Source organism: Aythya ferina (genome assembly GCF_964211825.1).
Source record: "Aythya ferina genome assembly, chromosome: 2".
In the NCBI taxonomy this organism is placed as follows: domain Eukaryota; kingdom Metazoa; phylum Chordata; class Aves; order Anseriformes; family Anatidae; genus Aythya; species Aythya ferina.
In genome coordinates this window covers 128197304-128215840 of record NC_140297.1, presented here as the reverse complement: position 1 = coordinate 128215840, position 18537 = coordinate 128197304, and positions in this window count along the sequence as shown.

Below are 18537 nucleotides of genomic sequence, written 5' to 3'. Positions count from 1 at the left end.
CAAGAATAAGAAGAAATAAAATTAAAAAATAAAAAAATACTGCTTTTGAAAGTTTCACAATAGTTATCAGAAAATAAATCTTCTTAATATAAATTGTTTCAACTTTGTTTACAGTCATTCAGACATTTCCAGTAGTAAACATTACCACACATCTTGTCAAGCTGAGAACTTTGGCTCCCTGGCTGCAGCATACCACTCTCTGAGCATATGTATGTGGGTAGAATGAGCGCATTGAGGCAGAACAGATCTTATTCCTGCATCTGTGTTCCCCCCACCTCTAGAGTCTTTGCTCTCATCCTTCCTCCCCACTATGCCAACATCTCCTCCAGCCTTCTTGGAAAGCCTGTGCCAGATGAAAGCTGATACAGTGGGATGCAGCACGGGTGTGAACAAGCAGGAGGGGAATGAGCACACAGCATCAGCAGGTTCAGCTGCATAAAGCTTGCCAAACTTGGAGGAAGCAGGCTGCCTTGTGCACACAGATGAGCAGGTGACAGTCTGCTTCCTTCCAGGGGAGGCTGGCAAAACGAAGGAAATGATCCTGGGTGAGCCTCAGGGGCTGTACAGATAATGATGTTTGAGGAGGTGGAAGAAGGAAAGCTTCAAAGTGATAATCATAGCTTCATTTTTGCCTTCCCTTTTAAATGTTCTTCCTGTCTGCACCTCTGTTGCTCGTCCTTCTCTGTGCTGCTGAAGCATAAAATAGGAGATATATCTTTACTGAGACAGTGTGGCTACTTAGCTTCCAAACCAAATTACAAGGCAGATGAAGCTAAGAACTGTTTGTATCCTTCAACATGGGTGCCTTTTAAGCTACTTCGGCAGTGTTTTGTAATAAAGTGTTGAAGAATATATAGCACATGGAAGGTTGCTATGCTTTAAATTCACACCTCAGGTTATTTCACTGCATGGAAAAGTTATGACTTAGGAAGGAAATGGATGTAGTTTTTTTGAAAATAGTTGGAATTTAAATGCAGAATTAAGAAAAGAAGTGCTAGTTTACATCTAATCAGAGCACATGAGGTAAACCAGTCTGCAATACTTTTCAGGTCTTCCAGCAAATTAGCCTAAACTGTCTTTTGACTCAGCTCTGCCCTCAACCATTTGGTCATAAGTGTTTACTTCCAGTCAAGCTTAATGTCTTGGCTTTCTCTAAAGTTTTTACCAAGTTGTTGAATTTGCAGAATTTGTAACAATTAAGAGCAAATTTTCAACAAGGTCTACTCTAGCCATTGGTGGCATATCCGTTAAGATGTCTGCAGGTCCAAAGGCCCGTTAGATTGTCTGGCTATTAATCTCCACTTGCCATGGAGACATTCATACAATTCAACAGTGCTAACTAGAACAGTTCTGCAGAATATTCTTTGACACATTCCTGTCATAATAAGTATTATAAATATGGCATTTATACTTCCTGGCACTGTCTTCAAAAATATATCACAATTAGTTTAGAGTTTCTGTGTTACAAACACCAGAACACTGAAATTTCTTAGTTGCCAAGAATAGATACTGGGATGGACAGCTAAATAGAGAATAAGAAGAAAGATTATTTGCCCAGGGTTAAAGTTAGTCTTAATGTTAGTCTTTTGTGCATTAGTTATATGTTTTAAATTAAACAAAACGACAACAACAAAGCACTTAAACAGGGCTACAGTGGCTTGGGTATACATACTGTCGAGCGCTACATATAGGTACTTCTAAGGACAGAGAGATTTTAGGAAAATGGTATCTTCGGGACGCTGTTCTCTAATAGTATGCACATAGATACAAACTGTAAATCTACCAGTAATGAACTAATAAATTAACTAAGACTATTCTCATCTGTTTCTTTTTCATCATTGTTTTCTCATGTTGCAAGAGTATAAAGATGCAAGCCTTTTACTGTAATGAATTTTATTTAAAATGCTGGTTTGAAATCATTTAGCTGTATTATCATCATCTTGCAATTATTCTGCTTAATTTTTGCAATGTTAACTAACTACAGCTGTTTCCCTTGGCTCATCAGTGATTCCTTTTGAACTTGTGTTCCATTTTGGAGGAGCTGAACCCTTCCTGGAAGGCAGTCCAGAATTTTCATTTATCATATTTCTCTCCAAGAAACTGTAGCTGTTGATAAGTATCAGAGAACTTGACTGCTTTCAAACACCACATGTTCCAGCTCTCTGCTCTGAAATGATGTGTTTTTCTAAACTAAAACTTCATTTCATCAAGGATAACTTCAATTCAAAAACAAGATCTAAATCCTAAGCTGAGAAAGATTGCACTGCAATTCTTTACCTTTTCATAACATCTTTCAGATCAGGATCTCAGACGCTGAAACATTTAAGCTTGCTTAAACTTTTCCATTTGTGAGAGAAACAACAACTTAAAGTAGAAGAAGTGGAGACGGAAAATAGTTATGATCCATGGGACACCTGAGAGGGAACTCAGTGAGACAGTGACAATTCTGCTAAAAATCTCTTTAGCAGAATCTGAAAATTCTTTCTTCATACTGAAAAGGAAGAAACAGAATAAAACAGGTTAAAAATTATTGGTGGCTGGCTGCATCAATAGCATGTTGACTTTTTCCCATGTTGCCTTAGAGGCATGATATGCATATAAATTTACATACCTCCACAAACAGGTACAGAATGTACAGGTGAAGTTATTTGTTAATCCAACAACGTGAGTTTAGCACTAACAATCCTTACCTTTACCTGCAGCTAGGTCTATCTCCAAGGAAATAGAAATATGCAGTTGCTGAATATTACTCTATGATTAACATTTGGCCATTTAATGCTCTCTTTTGGTGTTCCTTGCTGTCAGATTGACTGAATGGAATCAAGTGCTGTTGAATTCACCCCAGAATGGCCAAAGAACAAGAATTATATCTTTCTTTCCCCTTAAGATTATGGGTCAACAAGAGAAAGAAAGTAACATATTCTTATCATCCATTTGAGAAATGGAGAAGAGCATTAATTGTAGGCTAGTAAGTGTTATTCTCATACATCATAGCAGAAATAATTACTAAAGCACTGTGAGGTTGTTTTTTGTATGTCTGTTTTGTTTTCTAGTGACAGAATACACTTGGAGCACAAGCCTCGATGATTTACAATAGGACTCTGGTGTGGTTTAACCCAGAAGACAGCTAAGTACCACACAGCTGCTTACTCGCTCTCCCCAAGTGGGATGGGAGAGAGAATTGGAAAGGTAAAAGTGCAAGAATTCAAGGATTGATATAGGGACAGTTTGATAGGCAAAGCAAAAGCCATGCATGCAAGCAAAGTCAAGTCAGGAATCCATTCGCTGCTTCCCATCAGCAGGCAGGTGTTCAGCCACTTCCAGGAGAGCAGGGCTCAGCACATGCAATGGTTTCTTGGGAAGATAAACGCCATCACTCTGAACATCCCTGCCCTCCTCCTTCTACCCCAGCTTTTATTGCTGAGCACAACACCACATGGTGTGGGACCTCCCTTTGGTCAAGTTGGGTCAGTTGTCCTGGCTGTATCCCCTCCCTGCTCCCTGTGCACCCCCAGCCTCCTCACTGGCAAAGCAGCATGAGAAGCTGAAAAGTCCTTGGCTCAGTGTAAGCAATGCTCTTCAACAAGTAAAACACCAGTGTGTTATCACCATTTTCTTTAAAAATCCAAAACACAGCATTGTGTGAGCCTATATAACCGAAAATTAGTTCTATCCCAGCCAAAATCTCAACAGCACCTACCCCTTACTCCATACCATTTACAACATGCTCAGGTCCCATACATCCTCATTAATCACCACCCTTTAATTAATGCATAGATATCATTCCCTTGCTCTAAGGATCACCTCTTTGAAATGTTCCTAAAATGTTCATTAAACGTCCACTGAGTTCTTTTACTCCATGACTTATCTTCCATCTGTTATGGTGGTAATTCAGGACAGGAAAAGTGGTGTGTTGCATGAAGCTATTGGATGCCAAAGGCAGCTCAGGTCAGGTCACTGCTGCACTTGCTATCTGTCTTGCAAGGCTCATCCTCCATTGGCTTGAGTAGTTCATTCTATAGGAATTTCCTGTAACATGCAATTCAGATCATGGGTTACAACAATTTATAGGAATCCATCACAATCTCCACCCTTGGTTCCTTCAGACAGGGTTTAACATGGCAATGAGCTCCTTTCCTTTCCCATGGTCTGGCTAGCAGCAAGGGATCAGAGATTGTAATGGATACACCTTATCCATTACTTATATCCTGAACTTTCTTCTGAAATTCCAACAATCATTCAATTCATAAGCAGTGGTATAAAATGTGATAAAGGCAATGCATACTCATAACACAGTATCGTGCCTAAGTAGTATTTTTTTAACGAATAGAGGAAATTGTACAGGATAAAATATATGTTGACTTTTGTTAGTTATTTATAAGTACCACATAACATTCAGACAGGGATAAACACAATTCAGTGAAACTACTATAGATTGCATTGACTTGTTCAGGCTGTCACAGAAAACCAAAGCATATGTGGGGTCATTAATAAAGAATAAAAGTATCTTCCACAAAATAAAGAAGAAACAATTTCTTCAAATTCTGTGCAGGACTTGATTGTTTCAGCTGTCAGTGACATTGGACAGTTTAGGAACTGAAATAAAAGTGTGATTCTCCACCACAGATTTTTATTAGACTAAAACTAGTGTAAAGAGATGTCAGATCTCTACTGCAAACAGAAGTTATAGCTGCTGTCTGAATACCTGAATAATTACTCTGTTACATGACTCTACAGGTTATAAAGAGGTCTTAGAAAATCCTGTCTCTGATGTAAGATTAAGATAAGGTGATAATCTTACACTGGAGTAAAAAGATATCAGCTGAGTCAGTTGGCCATACAAATGCATTTTTACTCATGGAAATCTGGACTAACTTCACTGAATTTTGCGAAGTTACACTTGCATAACCAAGAGCCACTAGCTGACTACCTATGAGATAGCATGTCATAAAAAGGAAAGCAGTCTGTTATTTTTATCAGTCACTGGCATCATAAACCGTGAACTTCAACTGATACCAACTGGCTTAAAATTGAATTTTAATGATAGAAATGAATAGTCAATGTTGAGAATTCTCTCTGCCAAAGTTAATGATGGATTTGTTTGTTTGCATTTTTAACTACAAGTTATGACATTGTGATGGGTGTTCATTGAAGAACTCATTTTCAGCTTTCTCCAATTCAAATGCTTCTTAAAGGTTGGTTCTCAAAATGGTTCTCAAGGCAGCTGTCTCAACGATCTCTCAGAGGATGTCTCTATGTACCAGGTCTCAGGTGTATACTGTTCCTGTTCCTTTTGTCTATGTACTTGCGTACTGTCTGGAGGCCCTGATAAGGACAAAAACACTTGCTTGAAATAGTTTTCAGTATTTGTTGAAATTGCTTTCATTAGATCTTGACCTCATGCAAGAGTGAAGGGCATTCAAATAAAGACAGCAAGTGGGAGATCCAAAACAAACTGAAGGAGACATTTTTACATACAACATATGTTTAATGAAACTCATTGACACAGGATAGTGAGTGCTAAAAATTTATATATGTTTAAGAAGAGACAAGATAAGAACACTGAAAAGAAATAAACAATAAATTTCTGTGCATTAAATGCACAGAAATCATTTCTACCTCAGGTAGTCCCTGCACTACAAACCATTGTCAGCTGGGAATTTTCTCAGAGCAAGATATTATTCCTCTAAACTTGTCTTCTTTCCTAGGCATTTGCTTTAGGCTTTTGTTCAAGACAAGAGAGTCGTGCAGAATGACCTAATACAGCCTCTCTTCTGTGATGCTCCTTGGCTTGTTTTCATATAGAGAGTACAAAATGGACTTTAAAACAACAAATGCTGAAACAGATGGTTATGTCATGGCCTGGTTCTTCCCCCTCCCCAGGACTTACCAGTTCTATATATTAAGGCAGACACTCCTTAAACCCAGCCTGTTTTCAGTTTCTGGGTTTTTATTTCCTTACAAGGAGCTAAATGGGAGATTAAGACAGTACATGTAAAGGCCCTGGTTCTGCCTTCATTGTTTCCGCTTTTAAATGTTTGCCAAGATATGGCTTATCTCAGACTATTCTTCTTGTTTGCTTTTCTTACAGACCAGTATTCAACTGCACAAATAACCCAACAGTCATCTCAACAGTCATGTTAACATAATGTATTCATTAACTATTTTATCAGTTCCTCATCCACCACTGTGAATATTAGAGATTGACCTGGACACAGAAGCTATTGTCTTTGAGGACAAGCATCTATTTGGTTTACAGTTCATTCAACTGAATTAGCTTGAAGTGATGATAAGCACAGCTGAGGTTATTTAAATGTGGAGGAATATAATCTGAAACTCCAGATTTATATTTTCTTTACACTGTGGAGTTGTCTGTAATTGCTATTGTCAAATGTACTTTGAAAGATCACAATGGAAAACTGAATTTTCTTATTTTTATTTCAACTGATTTTGCAGCTGCAACACTTTTCAACACCTGCTTTTAAATTTATACATGTTCTGTGAGAGGGCAGACCTTCCTTCTTCAGCAAAGATGGTGCTTCTGGTACAGCAGGACTAGAACTAATCCTCTACAGTGCAGTGGGAGGACCCAGGGACATAGCTCCATATCCCGGGGGCTGATGGTATTCTGGCACTTGGGAATCAGGGTGAGAGGCAATTCATGTACCAAATAGTGGAAAAATATGAGGAGTAAGGGTTAAAAATCACTATTTCTCTAGATTATCTGGGGAAGCACTGTGTTTTTTCTTACCGTCTTCACTCGCCTTTTCCTCCTCATGCATGTTTCCAATCCAGTTCACATCCACAAGGTGAATGCATCATAAAATTTAGCAATTCTTTGGTTGGCAGATAAATTCAAAGCATTGCTTGTATACCAGTCTGTAGATTTAATAATTTAGCTGTAGAAAAAAAAAAAAAGGAGCACTGTTTTTTGTTTTGTTTTGTTTTTTACTATTTAGAATAGAATAAAATTCGTTGCTGAACAGAGAAGAGAGTGAGTTCTGCTGTAAATGTCTGAGGACAAGTCAATGAGTTCAGTCCTTGCTACTGTCATGCCAGAACCTTTTATAAACTCTGAATTCACACCAATATATAGATAACTACTCCTGGTTGTACTCTCTTAACTGGATTTTTTCATGTAAAAACAAATAAGCCTCATTCCAGTCTCAAGGCGGAGAATTGGGTACAGGCTACAAACACTCTCGGGTAACTTTCATGTTTAATTTACAATTGCAACACCCAACCTCACCCTGACATTTATAATGTTCTCAAGAAGTAATAGATCATAATAACTGTTTTTATATCCACCAGAATTTTAAAGTCAAATTTTCACTGTGTGTAGTACATAAATGGACATAAGGTATAAACAATTTAATAAAAATGTTTACATTTTAAACTCCCAAAGGCTTCCCTGATGGTCCACGTTTACATTAGATTAGATTTATCATATAGCTACTTTATGAGGGCTCTGAAGTTACAGGACTGAGACTGAATCCATTTGGTTTGTTTTGCTTTTGGACTTTCCCTTCTACTTAGCTGTCAAACAGCAGAAGTAGTATGACCCAGAGTTTTCTTGGTCAATGAAAAATAACTTCTAATATGAAACTTATCTCTTTCAACAGCATTTCCTCTAAGTCAACTCTAAGTCAATAATGCAACCACTGGAAAGTTTTTGATGCACTACTCACCAATTTTGCCATATGGTCTGTACCACCAAAATGCCTTCAGTCTTGTTTTGGAAGATCCAAAGCAAAACATTTCTCACAAGCAAAAGAAGATTTGGGTGTTGTCAGGAAAGTTTTCATGGATAGTGAAAAGCACCAGCAGCTTACTGAAATGCAGAGAAAAAAATAACAACATGCAGTAATAAATCACAGAATCACAGAATGTTAGGGATTGGAAGAGACCTTGAAAGATCATCTAGCCCAATCCCACTGCCAGAGCAGGAACACCTAGATCACGTCACACAGGATCGCATCCAGGTGGGTTTTGAATGTCTCCAGAGAAGGAGACTCCACAACCCCCCTGGGCAGCCTGTTTCAGTGTTCTGTCACCCTCATCATAAAAATGTTTTGTCTCACATTTAAGCAGAACCTCCTATGCTTAACCCATTGCACCAGCTTGCACCCATTTCCCCTTGTCCTATCATTGAATGTCACCAAGAAGAGCCTGGCTACATTCTCCTGACACTCATCCTTTACATATTTAAATAGTGTATAATGGAAATAAAGGCAACAATTGGCTCATGAGATTTAGTGTTATATATATAATATTTAATATTTAGCAATTATATATACATTTAATTATATTTCAATAAAATGAAATATTTTTCCTCTTGAAGAGAAGGATTACATGGATGGTTACAGTTCTGAAAAGCAAAAGGAAATAAAATTAGACACTTTGCAAAGTGCAATATCCAAATGAATTCCAAAGATGATTTTCATCTTTCAACAGTTAAATATATCTTAATTTTTTCTAAAACAATGAAAATATAAAATTTCCACATGCTCTGTAGATTAAAATTTTTACCTACAACTGATTTTATAGTACAATCTGATTCAATGACAGATATTCCAAAACATTAATATATCAAAGAAGATATTTATATTTACTTTGTGATGTTGTACAGTTAATGTGTTTTATTTATAATTTTTATTAATCCTTATGTTTTACTTAATAAATTGTATAAAAAATAACATAGCACTGTTTTTATTTTATACATAATACATATTGGTTACTAGGTTTATTATATATTTCATTAAATTCACTATCATCACTGCAATCAAATTCATATTACTTATAAACAAAAGAAATAGTAGAGTTACTATTAAAGGTAAAGAAAGAAATGGAGCTTTAGGAGAGGGAGGAAGACAAGGAATCAACCCAGGAGAATGAAAAAAATCTGAGTATCAAAGAAAACAAAAGAAAGGTGGCATGGGAAACATGAGGACAGGTGTACAGGAAAGAAACAGAGAGAATGAGAGAATCAAATTCCATGAGATGGAGAATGCCATTTGGTATCCACTGAACTCAGCTGAATTTGGAAGCTGTTCATCATCTAACAGGACTATCTAGCATTTTCTAGAAAATAAATGCCAAATAAATGGAAAGCATAACTAGACATAGACTTGGAGGGACTAAGTCAAAGAGATCAAATACTAAGGAAGCAAATAATGAATAGCAGGAAAGAAAGAAGAAAGGTTGAAAGGTCTTCAACAGGTTGAAGAGATAAGGAGGCAAACGATAGCTTGAAAAATGATAAACAGAAATCACCAGAAATAAATAATATTTCAGAAAATGTTGTTAGAGAGAAGGAGGTGGGAAAAAGAAATGGAGGGAGGGAATTTCATGGTAAAATGTGAAAAAAAAAAAAAAAAAGGGAATGTAGGGAGAGAAACCACACGAGATAGGAGAGAAATCCTGTGTGAAGCAAACTGCTAGTGAAGAAAAGAAGGAAATGTATAAAGATGGGTGGAGGCCTGGAGAAAAGCCCAGTTGTCAGAGCTGCAAAAGAAGAGAATGAGAATGGAAATTTGAAGAAGAGTTAGCACAATAAAGTATAAAATTAGAGACAGAAGCATGAAAGAGATCAGTGCAAACATTCATTTATTTCAGAAATGAAGCTATGCTGTGCATATTTGTCTGTCTGAAAATATTTTTAGGGAAAAACATTTTTCCTCTGTACAAGCAAAGGAGAAACAGTACAGCAAAAGAAATGGAGCAGCACTGCCTAATGTCTAATACACTTAACATTGATATTTTTCTGATTACCAACTCCTTGCCAGCCAGCTCTGTTCAAGTGAGTCTGACCTATACATTTTTTCAATGCAGTAAACTCAATCGTGACCAAAGCTCACAGGCATGGGCACCAACCTTTTGTGCTTTCGATTGCTTGCTTGAATGACTGCATTGGCCTAAATAGTACTCTCCATTGAATTGAGCAACTTAAGTTTTTGCACTGTGGCTAGTTCTACTGTCCCACATTAGCACACAAAACAGAGGGGCAACAGAGACTGGGATGAGGAAAAGAAGGAGCAGAAAACTGATGCTTCTCCTTCCCTCATCCACATAAAGGCCATAAATGCTTCTGCTTCTCTTACTATGCGACATAAATGCTCACGGATGAAAAATGAAATGGAGGAAACAGAAAGAAGGCTGACACTGAAAAACAGAGGAGATCCTTCATGATATTATGGAAGAGAAGAGGAACAGAAATGGCAGAGATCATGGGTGGTGATCCTTTACCAGTGTGTCACGAGACCTGCAGTGCTGCCAGCTGGGTGGCCCACAGGTGGCCCATGGCTGCAGTCCATCAGGTATGCACATACCTCTCAGTCCCACCCCGCCATCATGGCTTGCAGTTTCATTAATGCACCTGCTGAGGGCCTGCTGGGCTCCTCTGACTGCCCAAGGCCTTGGCGCAGGCCAGGTCCTCTGGCCTCTCAGAGGACCTGTTCGAACAGTTCGAACTGGCCATGAAAAGAACTGAGGGTACTCGGGTACCCTCTTCTGTGAGGGTACTCGAGCACAGGCACATATTGCTCAGAGAGGTTGTGGTCTCCCTCCTCAGAAATATTCAAAAGCTGTCTGGACATGGTCCTGGGCCACTGGCTCAGGGTGGCTCTGCTTGAGTGGGAGTGGTTGGACCAGATGGCCTCCAAGGGTCCCCTCCAACCTGTTGTTCTGTGAAGGCAATGACCTATCGCTTCCTTCTGGGAGGTGGTGGTCTTTGATGTCAAAGACCCTCTGTACCCATGAGGGATGAAGCAAAGGCTTGTGAGGTGGGGAGGACTCACAAGCCAGTGCTCCCAGTACTCCCATGTTTGCCTATCTTCTGCTCTGTTTTTGAAGGGGTTCCCCATAGCCCATGTTCAAAGCCTCCTGTGTAGCTGGGGCAGGTTCAGTGGTCATAGCTGACCTCCAGTGACCTCAGAAGTGGACAGGAAGGGATGGGAGGCAGCTGAACTTACTTTTGCAGATGACAGCACTTGGGACTTTAGAAGGGGGGAATTCAAGTAACTGTGCCCTGAGTGGAGCAGATGACACAGTTGGCCAAGTAAATGTGAAGTACCTAGTCAGCCTGTTCTTTTCTCTGCATGAAAAATGAGAAGAGTGTTGCTATGAGGACTTGTTAATGTTTTTTAATAATCTGGAAAATAGAAACCTAGTAATTAATTACATATTATTAATATTTATTCTCAAACTAGGATGGAAATTCTTCTGTCATAGATGATTCATGATACTATGAAGCTGCCAGTGTCACCTATGATGTCAATTCCTTGGCAAGTGGGAAACTTTCTAAAGTAGACTCTGAAATGACGATTTTTATCTTAATCATTCATCACAGTTTTCTTCATGGTCAAGAATGCCTTTCTCTGAATGATCATATTGTTGAGATAATTAAAACAATATAAAATAAATGGGATGAATAAATGTGTTTTTCTTACAAAACTCAGCATTGAACAAGGAGTATTCTTTTGTGACTAGATTTCTGCATGCAGCAAGGGTGTTTATAGCAATACAGATGGCTTGTGATTCAACCTTAATTTAAGTTTCTGGCTAGATCATGCTTTGTATCAACTGGAATTATAATTTTAATACCAGTTCTGTATTTAATTCCAAAACTGCTGGAGTTGTGTATTTGTTTACATATTTTGATCCATGATAAAATCTAAATGGCAGTAAATAAACAGCATCATGAAATCACTATTTATTTATCAGTACTAACAGAATTCATGTGAACTAATTTTCCAAAAGGGGAGTTAAAGGTCTTGTGAGTTGGTTTTATTTTTTCTTTTTATTATTATTAATACTGTATTTATTTTCAAGCATTTAAACTTTTTTAGCATGTTGCTGAAAATGCTGGATTTGTGATGAATACTGTTCTCACTTGTGCCTTTGTGTGATAGGCTTTAATTTAGTAAATACACTTCAGAAGTTATGGGCTCCAAGTACAGATATTTGCTTATAATCTTACCTTTTGGGAATAGCACCCTGTGGAAATTTTCTTTTCTCCTGTAAAATACAGTAGTTTATTAGTTTTGCTATTTTGCTCTACTATTTTTATAGAATGATTATTGTACATAGATACATTATGTAAGCATATACCAGGAAGAAAGAAAATTTGCTTAAGCTGTAACAACATTACTAGTACAAGAACAATGGGGTATGACTAAGCTATGAAAGCTGGAAATAAGCTTAGATTACATATTTTAATCATTGAAGAAGTGAGATTCTGCAGTAGATGCTTTGCAATAGATGATAGGGGCGCAAGAAGCCAACCTTATTTTAAGACACAACCTGACAGAAAAGTTTGACACACTGAAGAGGTGTCATGGGAGAAGAAGGCATGATTTTGGTGTTTTCCATGGTAGTTTACAATTTAAAGCCTGATGCTGAAAAGAGCCAGAACTATTTTAAGTATGAACAAGGAGGCTCTATCTTCCAGCCCTTTGATCTTTGATCTCTGCACCCAAATGAGGAGATGGCCTCAAAAATTGATAGTTTAAAAGCACTGGTTCAAAGACTTGGGAAAAAAAAAAAAAAAAAAAAAAAAAAAACAAAAAAAAAAAAACGGGGAAATAGAGGCATTTGAGGGCAGACATGAAGTGTAAAATAAGGAAGAGAAAAAGCAACAAAAAGTACTTGACAAAATGGTGCCTTTTTCTTTGTGATAAACCTGCTCTTAATTCTCTCCACTTAGCACTTTGTTTCAGATGAAGAAAGGAAATAGACTTGCTGAAATTCCTGTAATAATGATAGGCACAGGAAGCAATGCCCTGAAACTGAGCTCTCTTTTTAGACCTCCAAGTCCAGAATATTAAAATTATTAGGCTTTTTGCAAATCAGCTGTGGCACAAAGCTTAGCAGATACTCCTCAGATATCTTTAAAAGCAGCATAGTGGGACGAATTTAGGCAAGTTCTTAGTATGTGCCTTTTTATTCCTGAAAGTGAAGTAAACAGCTAATAGGATTATAGCCAACCACCAGACTGTGAGCATGCATTAGCAATTTCAGTAAGACTAAACAGTAACAATGAAGGTTCATGTTTCTTAGGAAAAAAGGAAAGGAAAACACAAAGATGTGAATTTAAGAAAGCACATTTTAGTACCTTTATAGTGTATGTTATACCTTACTCCAAATTTAATGTAGGAACAAGAGGAGTTCAGGAGAGATGACAATTTCTTAAAAAATCTGTTATAAGGATATCAACTGTTATAATGAGGAAGAAGAAAGAAAATGTACCAAGATGTTTTTAGGCAGATTTAAAGTTCTCTATTATCCTTAAAACACACGGCACCATCCAAATTAGGCCAAATCATGACCGGTGTTAATCAATAGCCTAAGAATATAGTCCAATTCATAGAATAAAATATCTCTTCCTCTAGTTAACTATGTCAAAAGTTATCAGACCTTAGTGTTAGCTGAAATACAAAGCAGTAGTATATATTAATTCATCATTCTTTGTTGGGCTACTTCTGTTACAGGCCTGGAAAAGTTTTTCAGAAATTATACCTCATCTTCCTTACACACACTGTATCAGCCAGACTCCAGAGACCAAAGGGAAAAAATAATCTATCATGTATAAAAACTCTGTTTTAAACACAGCAGCAAGGTTCACAGTCAAACAGAGGTACTACCATTTGGAAAATTATCTAGTGTTTTCTTAAAGCTACTTGAGCAGACAGTGTGGAGTCATTGCCACTTGAGAAAATTATGCAAATGCCTTACCCAAACACTCCTGACCATAAACCATGTACTTGTACTGAGCCCCTTTTGGTAAAGCACAATGGATACACTTCATCAGCAAAGCTTCAAGTGTAGTCATGTAAACCCCATAAACATTTGGCATGGCTAGGCTAGAAAGGAAAATTCCACATGCATTCACCTGAAATCTATCTGTCTCCCATGTAGTACAGTTAAGAATAAGACAGTTGCTAAAATAATATATGTAGGTGTTTAATGGACTTTTCTCCAGCTTAAGGAATGAAGAAATACATGTTCCCAAACAGTTAATTAGCTCCATTTTTAAATCTGTCCCATGTTCAGTATTTCATTGCAAGCACAGAAGTGAAAAATCTTAATATAAAAACTGCACAAATGAGCACTTGCACTTCTGTTGAACCTTCCATCTGGTGATGTTGGGGAAGCCCTGGAATAGTGGGAGCCAGACTGAAGAACCACTGCTTATTATTTTGAACACTTTTTCAGAAGTCACATTGAACCTAATCAGGCCACTTCCAGAGTAAGTTCAGTGAATGAGAAATTTACAGTTGGTAGCCAGTGAATTAACTGGTCTAAGTTTTAGATAGTCTGAATATGAGACTCAAATAATAAAACTCAGAAAATCTTAGTGCAACTATAGAAGAAAAAAAAAAAGTTTCCACAAGCTTTTGTAAAATTAAACTTTTGCTTTTGGATAAATTACTAATCCACCAGACTGATCACTGTCACACCATGCTCTATCAGACATGCCCATTATATGCAAGGTTTAAGGAATTTTATTATGTGAAAATGACCTGTTTCTAAACCTTACTTTTGTACATTACTCCCACATGAATTGCATTATATATAATAATATGGACATTAACTGTGGGCCTGACATCAGAGGTCCTAACTGCCCACAGTCTTAGTGAGTTAGGTGAGAGCTTTAAATTCCCTATAGCCTTGATAATTAGACTGATACATTCTCATATGCAGTCATGCAAAGAGCATTGTGTTATAGATGAAGTATTCACAATAGTAAATGGATCTCTGTTATTTAAGGTCTGAAGAATTGGCATTGTCCTTTGCAGATTACTGCAAGAAACTTTGTTATATTTATCTTAGTGGAATTTGAGTATTGAAGAAATGTAAAGTTAGAAATATGCATGTATTTTCCTCATGGAAAGCTAGGAAATACCAAAAGAATCTGTCATATCAATTACAGCTAATGCCAAGCAGCTATTATTACCAAGAACTTTGCATTAGAGCACATAAAACTTGATAAATTCCCTAGTTTCTTAAGCTCAGCAAGCTATTACTTTAAATTAAAACATTTTGCTAGCCAGAATCAGTCTGTGCAACTCCAATGTCCTTACACAAAGCACTGTAAATACAAATGGCAGCAGTGATATAATAGGCAACATTAAAATAGGCCATTGTCTCATGGAAAAAAAAAAAAAAAAAGAAAGAAAAAAAAACAAAGTCTGCCTAAAGTTTTGCCCTTTATTCTTTTTTGAAAGGGACACCACCACCACCCCTCCAATTTTCCTATTTCCATAGTCAAACCTAAGACTCCACCAGCTCTGGTAAAACTGTTAAAATAAGGATCATTTAACTCTGTTTCTGTTTTTTCTCATTTGTGAGACAAGTATTTAACTCAATCCTACTGTATTCCTACTGCATTAATGTTAATGGATATGTCTCATTTAGTACTGTTAAGCACCTTTAGACTGCCAAATGGCCATGTACTGTTGAAGTACACTGTATAATTGTGACACAGTAACATTAGACAATGTCAGCCTGCTATTCCAAAATTCAATTCTGTGGTTACATGTCAACAGGACACAACATTACAAAAAGTGCCCACAGCCAGCAGGAGCCTTGGGAACTGCAGGTTACAGGGCAAACAGCCCAGATTAGAACCACTCCTGCACAAACAAACACAAGATGAAGGACTGCAGTGTAGCAGGACAAAACCACTTTTGAGGCAAGGTCTTGTGGAGAGATTAATTATAATACATACAAAAACATAACGTTTACTAATACCTAATAAATCATTAGTGGACGTAAGCAGGGACGTTACTTACTACTGTCCTGGATTCATGTTCTAAACTGTGGCTGAAATACAGAGTACCTCCTTAAACAGAACCATCATTGAATGGGTCGATGAACCATGTAAAAATAATACTTGTTTCCTAGCACAAAGAATCCCCAACAAAATGACGTTTGGTTATGCTCTCACACACAATAAGAAAAGTCTCTTCTCTATCTGCTCATCACAAGACAACATCCTATGATTGTATCTCCTCCACAGCACAGTATTACATGCACTGCAGCATAGCATTCTATCATCAGGTGTGGATTTATTCTTTATTCAAAAACAAAGACAATGAGATTGTCTTTGACAATGAGAACTGATTACAGTATGCTAATACAACTTAGCTTTTTGTAGGTCCTATTTCAGAGTCTCCATAAATGTTTTCCTAGTTCATCTTCTTTCCCATAACATGATGGTGCTGAAGCATCAGTATGAAGCATTAAGCTAAAGCCTGCGTTTCAGATCTAATTCTTGCTGAGGCAAGAATTCTGCTTCTTCCTTACAGTCCTTGCTCCACAGAAAGCTCCCTTGGTGTTTCCTTTATGCAACATAATCTGTATGAACCGAAACACCTTTTGCAGTTTAGAAGACCAAGAAAAGTTTTTCAGTCTTTCTTCAAGGTAGTTGGTCTGAGGAGAAAAGGTATCTCCAGTCTTTAAATAACAATACCTGCCTCTTTACTTCAAGATGTATGAAAGAAATTTCATGGCTGATCTGACTGGTACATTATTGCCCCTGCTCTGAAGAGGCTGTCTTTGGGCTGTCTTATGAATGTCAGGCACAAATAACTTAGCCTTGTGCCCTTTTTTTCCCTTCTGTGTCCTTAAGAACAAGATACAAATCTGCTTGAACACGTTGGGCACCTAGCTGTCCAAACACTTTGAGGGATTCCTGAGTTTCAGCATTGCCACTAGTGTTGGGTTAGAAGCTTGGTTTGCTTCTCCTCCCGTATTTCACACAAGGCTTGGGGGTTGCAGTTACTGCTGGACTTCCACCTCCATGTGCTGCTACAGATGGACAACTGCAGTCTCAGCTGATGTTGCTGGTGTTGCTGTTCTGCCAGCCATTTAGGCAAGATTTTCATCTTTCCCTTTGTGCAGAAGAATCCTAAGAATTTCTTATAACACACAAGAATGGGAAGATCCAGTATGCTACCATCAAGAAACTTAACTAAGCACAGTTATCTTTTAACTTTTATATACCTATATATGAGGTATATAAAAGTTAAGTTGAGGTATATATGAGGTATATATTTATATATATGAGAAATCTGCTTTTTGTTTAGTTAAGTTTCCTTATATCACAGTCACAATTTACACAACAATAGAAAAATTAAATCAGCTATAGCTTTTTGGCTTTCTTTCAAATCCAAAGAATAAAAAAAATATGATGCTGTTCTGGAATCAGTCCTAAACATACATTCTTGGACTTGTTTTAAAATAGTTCTTTATTCCAAAAATAACTCCATATTCCAAAATTTTTGATTCAGTATGCGCTCCCCATCTTAGAAGCTTAAACAGCTTTTAAAAACTTAAGCTCTGCATGTATTCTTTGTTTCTGAAAGGTACTGCAAAGCTTTCATCTCTGTAACAGGTTGATTAAAACAAAACTTTTCAAGGCAAAGATTTAAAACATGATTCATGGCATAATGACTTTAAAATCAAATTCAGGTCTGATGTAAGTAGATGCACCATTGATTTTTTTTGTAATAATGACTCATACCAGCTCTGACTGTGGCTCTATTAGAAACTACAATCTTGATACCTTCATTACTGCAACATCGGCCAATTTTGTTTCCACCTTAACTTTTAATGGCTTCTGCCTCTGTGTTTTAGAGCAGTCTAAGAGTTAGCACAATGGAAGGGTCCACAACTCATTAATGCACCAGAATTGGACAAAGGGCATCTGGCCTCAACTAGCACAGACTGTCTGTGAGTTCTTGTCTCTGGGGCTATTTTTGTCCAGTTTAAATGCAGTAGCATTCAGCTTCTGACTTGAATGATCAACTAACGATGCAGATTAAACAACACAGCACCACATATGTCTGTTCTCAAGCCTCTATATCCACAGGGTAGCAATGGTATCGTATCCTGCTATAAAGCTACCAAAAGACAGCAGCTGATGATGTCTTCCATAGAAACATAGTGAAGGGGAACACATACCCACACAGAACTATTCCAGTGACACCAAGAGTCTGACTGGTTACCTCTCTGCATGGTCTCAGCTCTGCCTGAAAAGCAATTTCCTTTAGAGAAGCTGCTTCTTTAGTCATAGATAGGCATGCAAAGAACATCTCCTTTAATCCTTTCCAGGCAGGCTGCTGGTGGGGACTGATCTGCCTTCACAGAGGGTTTTAGACAGGGTTTTCAATCCTATAAGCATCTCAAAAAATTGCACAATAAAGCAGCATTTGGACCAAGAAAGGATGATTATCATTTTGTTAATTTGAAAAAAAAATCAATTATATTTTCATTATTTTAACTTCATAAATGGATTTTATAAATAAATATAGCAATATATGTAACTGCCAATTATCTGTTTTTAGCAGAATAACCACGAAAGGGATAAAAAGGGATGATATACAGGATACATATAAAGAATCTGAATTAGATTAATATGGAATTATTCTGTTAGTTTACATAATACTCATTTATACAATTATTTTTTGAACTGTAGTAAAATTAATGCTGATGTAATGCTAAATGAAAATAGCTAGAATTCAAGCCTGCAAATTC